The sequence below is a fragment of the Mytilus trossulus genome, chromosome 11 (genome assembly GCF_036588685.1).
Source record: "Mytilus trossulus isolate FHL-02 chromosome 11, PNRI_Mtr1.1.1.hap1, whole genome shotgun sequence".
Lineage (NCBI taxonomy): Eukaryota > Metazoa > Mollusca > Bivalvia > Mytilida > Mytilidae > Mytilus > Mytilus trossulus.
In genome coordinates, this window is record NC_086383.1 from 43119275 (window position 1) to 43130419 (window position 11145).

Genomic DNA, 11145 nt, shown 5'->3' on the forward strand with positions numbered 1-11145 from the left:
TGAAATAAGTTTAATTTAAAAGTACTAATTTCAAACTATTACAGTTCTGTGTTCAGTGAACCTTGTAATTGGGATCAAAACCGCCATCTGCTATATCATCTGAAAAGTTTACATAATAATGAACAATTGTTCTAAACTTAAAGTGGATCACACCTTCATGATAGACTATATATTCAGACCTATCAGCTCTTCATTATTTAAGATACATTGAAGCAAGCTTTCAATTTGTTTCTGTTTTGTTATAATTAAGTTTAAGTTACTTTTATTTGTACTCGGATACTACTCATACGTGTCTGTTAATGAATTCTATTTTTGTGATTCATTATAGATACATACTTATAAAATTTCCGTATCTGAGGGTCTGGCTCCAATGTCTTTCAGATCTGTATTCTATATATATTGTTTTTGTCATTTTTTTCTGTTCTTTATCTTCTAGCCACACATTTTTGTACACGTTTTTGTTTTCAAGCCGCCCATATTTTCTATTCTTTATTTGTTTTGCATTTTATCTCTCGTTTTTTTTTATATTTTCTGTAGATTTGCCCCATCCAGACCATCGGCTATAAGTACTATTTCGTGATTTCAAGTGTTTTCTGTTACATGATTTTCATTCATATCTAAATCAAACAATTGTCAAAGTTCAAGTACTGTCTATCATTGTTGTGAACTCCTGAAAGTACGATGTTTGATACAAAAAAAAGGGAACAATTATTTCCATATCAGTCATATTATTTGACTCGGTACGATGTAAATGTAACATGCTGCATAGACATCAGCCTATATGTTTTCGGGGGGGGGGGGGATTGGAGGTACAAAACCTTTTTGTGTTAACCTGTTTTAGGCTTTTTCAAGGTGTTGTTAACTGTTATAAGCATTTTTGCATTTTTTGTAAACTGTCTTTGACAAAATCGAGGTGTTGTTAACATGTTAAGGGACCCCCTATCCCACCTTTCTATTTATTTGCGTCATTGGTTGCTTTCGCATTCCTACAAAATCTAAAATGCTTTTAAGGCCACATCCTTTTTAATCTATTCATTTATTAGTTCATCATTCAAGTAATTAGTTTAAGACACTAAAAAGTCTGTTATATTGTATTACCTTGTAAATATATATCGGTTGTTGTTCTGTGTATTTAAGGCAATGTTAAGATGTATGTATGAGCATGTAAAATAATCAAATAATCTTCATAATAACAAAAATATATATTTAAAAAGTGTACAAGCTATTCTATTCAAAATCAACCAGTTAAATTAAAAAAGAAGGTACCTAATTTGTGTTATCAACTCGTTCTAGAGTTGTGAACCCAGATCCATGAATTTTCAGAAATATTACACATATATTGAAACTTTCCATGCTATTATTGAACTGTTTGACATTTTTTACCGTGACATTAACGAGTCCTTTCCCTTGTGATAGTCACAGGTCTATTCCCTGGTGAAGATCACAGACCTAGGTCCTTCTTTTGGTGACAAACACAAGTCCCTTTCCTTCTGATATTCATATGTTTTCCCTAGTTACAATCACGAGTCCTTTCCTGGTGATATTTGTGAGTCTTTTCCCTGGTGACGGTCATAAGTCCTTTCCCTGGTGACATTCACTGGTCCTTTCCCTTGTGATAGCCATAGGGCCATGCATGGTGACGATCACAGGCCCATCTCCTTCTGGTGACAGTCACAAGTCTCTTTAATTTCCTGATGATATTTGCAAGTCTTTTCCCTGGTGACGGCCATGAGTCCTTTTCCTGGTGACGGTCACATGTGTTCCCTTGTGACAGTCACAAGTCTTTCCTGATGACATTTGTAAGTTCTTTCCCTGGTGACGGCCACAGGTCCTTTCCCTGGTGACCGATCATAAGTCCTTTCCCTTGTGACGGTCACATGTGTTCCCCTAGTGACAGTCACAAGTCTTTCCTGATGACATTTGTAAGTCCTTTCCCTGGTGACGGTCATAATTACTTTCCCTGGTGACGCCACAAATTCCTTTCCTGATGACAGTTGCAATTTCTATTTCCTTGTGACGGTCATAAGTCCTTTCCCTGGTGACAGCCGCAAGTCCTTTCCCTGTTGATTGTCACCAGTCCTTTCCTGGTGACAATTGCATGTACTTTAATTTCCCTGGTGACAGCCACAAGTCCTTTCTCTGGTGATTGTCACCAGCCCTTTCCTGATGACAGTTGCATGTCCTTTCCCTGGTGACGGTCATACGTCCTTTTCTGATGACAGTTGCATGTCCTTTCCCTGGTGATGGTCATAAGTCCTTTCCTGATGACGGTTGCATGTCCTTTCCCTGGTGATTGTCAAAATTCCTTCCCTTGATGAAGGTCACTGTTCTGTTTACATGGGACATTCATGGGTCCTTTATTTTGTGACAGCTGCATGCCCGGCTATTTCTGGTGAAGGTCGCATGTCCTTTAAATGTGACAGTTACAGTATACAGGTCTTTTTCTTGGTACCAGTAAACGTTGATTTCCTTTTGGGACGGTCACTGGTTCGTTCCCTAGTGACAATGAAGTGAAGTCTTCTTCCTGGTGAATGACACGTCCTTTACCTGATGACAGTCACGTGACCTTTACTTGGTGACAGGCTCATGCCTTTTCCCTTGTAACATTCATAAGTTCCCTCCCTGGGAAAAGTCACAGGTTTTTTTCAATGATGAATGCAAGCGTCCTTGCACTAGAGACAGTTACATGTAATTTCAATGGTAGAAATAAAAATAACTAAAATACGAAAAATTCTAATAGTCCAGCAGCTAAGTCCAATATTTTGGGACAATTGATCACTTTATGGTAAAAGCATGAAACTTTGCACAGTGTTAGTTATGATGTTTATAAACATTTTTGGATATGGAGCCATAAAAAAAAAATCCCTAATGGCCGCCAATTTCAAAATGGCCGCCAAAAGTCGTGAAGCAGAGTCCAAAAATATAGTATAATTTTTCATTTGAAAATGAAAGCATAAAACTTTGCATATTGCTAGTTATGATGGTTATTTATCTTTTCTGAATACGGAACAATTAAAAAAATCAATAAAGGCCGCCAATTTTAAAAATGGCCGCCAACAGTCATGAGGCAGAGTCCAAAAATAATATATAATTTATCATTGAAAATAAAGCACAACACTTTGCATAGTGTTAGTAATGGTGCTTATTAATCTTTCATGTATTTGGAAGAATCAAAAATAATTCCATAATGGCAGACAAATTAAAAATGACTGCCAACAGTCATGAGGCAGAGTCCAAAAATAATATATAATTTATCATTTGAAAATAAAGCACAACACTCTGCATAGTGTTAGTAATGGTGCTTATTAATCTTTCATGTATATGGAAGAATCAAAAATAATTCCATAATGGCCGACAAATTCAAAATTGCTGCCAACAGTCATGAGGCAGAGTTCCCTCAAAAAATGGTATAATTGATCATTTGAAAATAAATGCACGAAACTTTGCATATTGCTAGTTATGATGCTAATTAATCTTTTCTGAATATTGAACAATCAAAAATAATTCCTTAATTGCCGACAAATTCAAAATGGCCGCCAAAAGTATTATTATCAGAAACTATTTCGTGTATATCTAGATCTACAATCAACAAATATTTGTGTTTTGCAAAACTTTCATGATTTCAGGTCATCAAATCTTGAATTACGGTCATAGTTCCTACAACATGGCTACTGAAAATATATACAGGGTATCAAGTGTAGAATATGACAAACCGACTAAATCAAATAATATTGATTGGGCAAATTGCATCATATGTCAAGAAATTATAGTTTAAAAACGTATATGCCCATTTGATTCTAAACGTCTCAATGTTGGTGCTGGTTATCAATCTTTAGCTGACAATATTAAGAAGTTTCATGAATTACGATTGATGCCTGCAGGCATTAGTGTGTGCATTGAAAACTTAGATGAGGGATCTGGAATAGCAATCTTTCATTGACCAAAAGGCATGTTGGCTCAAATCTTGCAACTTAAAACTGTACATGACAAAGTTGATTAGAGCAGATAAACGAACCTCACATGAGAGAATAGATAATAAAGCAACCACATCTAAAAGAAAACTAGACAAAGCTTTTCAGTTCAGTCCACCAGTAACCCGTCTGCGTGCTTTTTCTGTAATGAAAATGGTCAAGAAGTCCTTCATGAGTCCTCAACGTTTGAACAAGATAAACCTGTGAGATTATGTGCAGTAAAATTAAATGACATATTGTTACTTGCAAAGTTAAGTGGTGGTGATCTACTTGCACAGGAAGCAAAGTACCACTTTAAATATTTAGTTTTCTTATATAATCGTGCATCTTGAATTGAAATGATAAATGATAATGTCGAATCTAAGAAGGAAAGTCAAATCCATGGTATTGCATTTTTAGGACTAGTCTCTTATATAAATGAAACAAGGTCATGCAATGAGACCATAAGTGTTTACAAGTTGTCAGATCTATGTAAACTTTATACGGAAAGAATAACATGTACACGACTAGAATACAGAATTGTGTCTAATTTCCCTAACTTATATGCTTACAAACAAGGCATTAAAACGTTCTTGCTTTCAAAGATGACATTGGTCCTGCATTGAAGAGAGTCTGTGTAGAAGACTTTAATAATGAGTTTGTAAACAAATCAAAAGCAGCTAGGTTTGTTTGTAAAGGTATTTTTGCATCAAATTCAAAATTTAAAGGAACCTTCCCAAAGGGTTTTCAGGAAGCTTCTGTACCCCAGTCATTGCTTTCTTTGGTCAGTATGATTCAGTTTGGACCCAACATTCAGGATCGTTCATATTTTTAGTCGACATTAACAATAGTACAACTTTTGATTTACAGAGAAACTATCCAACCGTCACATGAAAGATCATGAACCTCCAGTTTGTGCTTATTTGAGAACGTTGGTCCACTGTAAGACAGTAGATACTTTCTTAAAACTTGGACTGTCTGTCAACTACGACCGAGTGTTAGAAATTTTTACTTCCATGGCCAATGATGCTTGTCGTCGTTGTGTCCAAGAATGTTTTGTTTGCCCTACCAATCTACTACGAAATGTATTTACTTCATATGCTGTAGACAACATTTATCACAATCCAAGCACTATCTTTTTAAAAGATTCATACCATGGTACAGGTATATCTTTATTCCAACATATTTCAGAGGGTGTTCAAGGCGTTGTTCAAACATTTGACCAATCTGAACCTATGTTGAAATGCCAGTCAAAGAAAGTGTCTCTTTTACCAGAGAGATATTAAAATCTTCCACCAGCTGTACTGAGATTAGTGAACCAGATATCCCATTCGTTGAAGGAGAACTTTCAATTGATATGTCCTTAACCCCAGCTGAATTAAAAGGAGAATTCAAATGGCTAAACAGCTGTGGATAGGATTTGGCACTGGAAAGAACTTTCGATATATTTCAATTCATGGATTGTGCCTTGCTCTAGGACCATTTTAATTGAGATTATTAGCACTGTTCCATTCATTTAACGGTTGTGACACACTCTCAGCTTTTCTGGGAAAGGTAAGAAATTAGCTTGGGATACATGGTTCGTATATGAGGACTTGTCAGAAGTATTTCTGCAGGTAATTGAGAATCCAAATGAAGTGGAAATTTTAAGTGTTTAAAAGTAATAGAACTATATGTTGTGCTTTTGTATGAACGGTCTAGTACAGCTAATATGGTGAATGAGTAGCGTACTAAATTATAATCCTGGTACCTTTGATAACTATTTTTCAAGCAGAAGACAAGAACAATTGACAATATTCCTCCAACACGACATGCACTTCTTCATTGAACATACGAAACGTGCAGCTTACCAAGGTAGCGTTATTTGGGGCAATTGTTTAGTTGCAAATCCAAGTATGTCATCACCAAATTTATTTGGTTGGCAAAAACTTGATGGTATCATTCTGGTCTGTGCTTGCTGAAGTTTCAATGTCATGCATGTAAACTCTTGAAAGCAGCATTAAAATGCACAGACTGTTAAAGAGAAATTGATTGAGACTATGCTTTCTTTTGATTTTTCTGCATTTGTATCATATTTTAATTATAATTTCAATCTGCTGTTATGTTAAATAGTTACTTGTGAGTTTTGTTTTATTTCTTATCTCATTTCTAAAAAAAAAAATCTTTGCACAGATTCAATACTGCATATGTTGGATTTTGTTTTCATTTCAGGAAAATTGTGATATTTTCTAAGGAGATTACCTGTAACTGTGAAAAATAAGAACTCGCAAAAGACGCCATTTTGAGTTGTATCGGCCATTTTATTTCATAGATAATGTCACCTGTTACATTAAATAATAATATGTTTGTTTATACGTGCTTGTATTGAAATAATTGATCCATTATTTTTTAATTATTTTTATACCATTTAAAACAAACGTAAACTTTTGAATCTTGCCGCCATTTTGAAAATATTATCTATGCACCCAGGCATTAATGATACATTGTAGGCCTTTGTCGATATCAAATGACCAGTTTCACGGATTTGGTAAATTTCTATTACACAATGATTGTGTATACCTACGAATACTGTAAAACTTAGACATTTTACCCGCCATTTTGAATTTGGACGCCATTTGATGATTACTGTATTATAAGGTTAAAAAAATAATAATTGACATATCTTAATTGTATTTCCTTAAGTTTGTGACATCTTCTGAACTCATTCAAATTGGAATACTTCATCAAGTGAATTATGTTATACTTATGTCGGCCATCTTGAATTTGGCGGCCATATTGGATTTTTTTTTCGTGGCTCCATATCTGAATTTTTCCTAAAGACCTTAATCTTTCACTATGCCAAATTTCATGCTTTTACCATAAAGTGATCAATTATTCTGATATCCGCTGGACTATAAACGGAAAGTCTGTAAGCACAACGTCACCATTCATTTCTCTCGAGACCGTTACAAATCCTTTTCATGGTGTCGGTAACAAGTCCTTTATCTTGAGAAGTAAAAGGTCATTTCCTGAGTAAAAGTCGAAGGTCCATTCTCTGGTCATAGTCATACGTCCTTTCGTTGTAATAGACATATGTTTTTTCCTAGTGATATTCACAAGTTTGATAGACAAATTATTTACAGTATGGATGAATTGATTTTGCAAAGAAAGAATAACAAGGATTGCTTAAAAAGTTGAACAGAACAAGTACCAGGTTAAGGTTATTTATAATTAGCGACTGGTGGAAACATCGAATGCATATTCAAGTCAAGACCATGTTATAATGTGATACGACTATAAACCCTGCTTTGTACTAGCAAAATAACAAAATACCGAACGCCGAGGAAAATTCAAAACTGAAAGTCCGTAATCAAATGGCAAAACCAAAAGCTCAAACACAGCAAACGAATGGATAACAAGAACGTTTTGCTGATTCAGATTTGTTACGAGCTAGTTCCTAAGTAAAACGGTGAGTATGAAGACTTAATTTTCATTATTGCGACGAACAGAACTAAATTAAAGCGTCACTGCTCTGACTCCCGTGTACCTCATGCTTAGCAGGAAGGTGGCACAAGTACAAAAATGTATTTAACTGTGCATTTGTTTAGAGTACTAGTAGCAACTTTTCCAGAAACTCAATATTTTTCAACGAATTGCTGCATCGAAACTTTTCCAGTAACTCAATAAATTTCTACATAGTGTTCCATCGATATGTTCCTTTTTCCGATAAGAGAGAGAGAAGAGACCAATGGGAAATCGAAAAACCCAATAAAACATAAACACCTTTGTTTATTAAAAGCGACAAATATACCAGAAGAATTAACAAGACTATACAGAAAACTAAATTTTGAACACCAGTTTTTGAGTCCAACTAAAAAATCGGGAGTGCTCCGGAAGGGCATGCTCTCCCTGTTCCGCATGGAGATCCTATCGTGTTAGTCTTAGACTAGATTGATTATTCATTGCCATCGATTAGTTATCCCACGATAGCGATTAGGTGAATGTCATAAAATTTAGAATGGAAATGGGGAATGTGTCAAAGCGACACCAACCCGACCATAATGCAGACAACAGCAGAGGCCACCAATGGGTCTTTAATGTTGCGAGAAACTTCTGCAACCGGAGGCGTCCTTCAACTGGCCCCTAAACAAATATACATACTAGTTCAGTGATAATGGACGTCCGAATTATACACAAGGAAATAAAATTAAAAATCGCTTGTTTGTAATACTAACATATCCCCAAATACAGATATCTTTGTATATGGTAATTCTCCAACCAAAAGACTTGACTGAATATGGAAGGTTGAAATAAAAAGGCTTTAGAGATCGTTTGATAAACCATCTATTTTTACCGATAGGCAACATATATAGGACTTGAAAACTAAAATAACACGAAATAACACTGAAAACTAAAGCAAAACAGCATGAATCAAAGTTAACTAGGGTGAACTTATGAGATACGGAGGTTGATATGGTGCCTTAGTAATACATGTATCGCGAACAAACATAGAACAGGTTTATAATAGCTGTACACGTATAAAAAGAGAGAAATAAAAAGAACCACTAGCTCTGCAATATTTCTCAAAATTACAAAAATAGTATATGAAAACAATAAATCGAACCATTCTCCCTTTTCCCTTTCCCTTTTAATATAAAGTCAAGTACAATTATTTGTGCTTGAAGTGTGCCAAGCGCTATGCACGTAGTCAGACAAAGACATTAACCAACAGCTACATGTATGAGGTCCTACGAGTTAACAGTACGTCAGTGCTTTTATTATTGTCTCGATTTCACTACACATTTGTGTGCCTGTGATCATTACTCATCGAGCTTTGGCCAATTTGCTAACGTACTGCCCAGAAAGATAAATGTGATTAGTTATATAACAGTCTGACCATTTTACTTCACTATGCAAAGGTTTATTTTAAACTTTGAGGAATATAATAGAAAGGCTTGTTTAAATCGTAAAACATTTATTTTTAAATAAAATATTTTGAAGGTGTACTGGGATTATACAATAAATATGATAGAATTTGTTCATTCTTTGCCAAAAACGCAGTATATATTGTGATCTTTTCAAGACCATAATAAAAATGTTTCTCAATTTCTCAAGCTACAGGTTGTGACATTATGACACATTTTGTATGGATTATACAGGGAAAAAGCACCAGTATGTGATTAGAAGGTAAACTAAATGACATAATTGTAAAATAAAATACGAGATGCCAGCGTTTAGAAAAATAATGCTTTGAGAATATCAAAAGAAAAGATAGGCCCACCGTATGTCTTTTATAAAGATAAAATACAAAATAGCAAAAGTTCATGTAGATTTCTTCAGATAATGCAGTTTTTCAGAATTTTCTCCCCTTAAACTGCCAAAAAAATATCAAGCAAAAATAATCTACGCTTGTAGAAATATTATGATTTATAAGTTAAACTCTTATAAATTAACTCGTTTACATGAAAATTCACATACGATTTCCGCACTACTCATAAAAAATTGCTAATTAGATTGAAAATCTGAACCTAAGGTTCTCTGTCAATTACAATCCAAGATGATGATAGACACCAATACTACCGTTCACGTTTTATAGTAGGATTAAAAATCAGAAGGATCCTAAAACTATTTTTTATTGATCATGTTGACATCAATGACAACAAGTATAAAAATGATTTGTAAAATATACAATCACAATGAAAGGTCGACCGGGTGATTTAATCGACGACAGTTTTGAAATAAATTACCCAAACACTAAAATGAATTTCTTAAAACATGTAAAAATTCTAAATCCTCTCATAACCATGTTTATATAAACATGATTGCCAATATAATTTTTCAGTTATCAAAATTTGATTAACTTCAATTCACAAGAAAAAAGCTAATTCCGGGACTAGCGGAATTATCTTTTCGTGGAAACATTTACAAGGCGGATATTGAAATTTAAACTTAAACTTTGAACGGTTTTAATTTTTTACATTTTAAAACGGAAATTAATTTTATGTATAAACATCATATCAAGTTTAATGAACGATGCGTGTAATACAATTTTGCATCTTTTAATTTCTTTTGAAAAAATCACTCCCGAATCAGTTATATTTCAGAAAATAGAACAGAAAAAATCAAAGGTTATTTCTAGTGATCCGGAATGATAAGCAGTTCCTACTCCACGTTGGGATCCCGATGTTTTACTCTTAAAACATGTAAAACACATTGACCAGTTTTTACTATTACTTCGATGTTTTACTATGATTTGATAATGTTTCTTGTCTAACCATAAGACGTCACCAAATACAAAAACATTTGGTACATGATAAATTTTCATAGACTTGACAGAATCAGAAAGTTTGAAATCAAAACAATAATTTAGAGGACGATAAATAAGCATTACTTTTGCGGAAAGGGAACATGGAAATTAAAAATTAAATTTAAAAAATATAACCCTAAAATCTAATTAAAATCTAAATCAATAAATCAACACGAACCGAACTAAAATAGGGGCGAACTTATGTGCTCTGGCAGGGTGAACTGTTCTTCCTCCACAAGTCAAACTCGCTGTGCCCAAAAGACATTCATAAATCATATCCATTGACCGGACATCATATAATAGCGATGTGATTTATGTTTATTTACTATCATTAAGGCGTCATCAAATACAAAAAAATAGTGATGCATGTTAAGTTGTAAAACCCTAAGACTTGACTGAAAGAGAAAGTCAGAAATTAATTATACAATATTTCGAGGACGACGGAGGTTGGCAATATAGATTATTGATGACAAGTCAGAGGAAAAGAAAAGAGGGCTTTGTAGTTATACTAATAGGGATTGACAATATTGCTATTGACGAGAATACACGTTTAGGTGCAAAGCCTAAGAAAGGCTCTGGGAAATTCAGACTTACTAGGTTAGTTGTTAAAGATAATACCTCTAGGAACAATCTTATCCGTAATGCTTACAAGTTGAAAGACACCAAGATAGATGCTCACAAGAAAATTGGCAGAGACCTAACAAAAATCAGAGAGAAATTAAGAATGCTCTACGTATTGAATTGGGTCAAATGAAAAAGGATTTTTCCCATAGGAGCTAGGCCATTCGTAGAGAGAAGATAGTTGAATTGCCAAAATCGGGAATTCCTCCATGGGCCCCCGATCGCGATACATAATGATAACAATGATTATTCAAATACTTCAAATGTAAATATGTTAACAGTAAAATG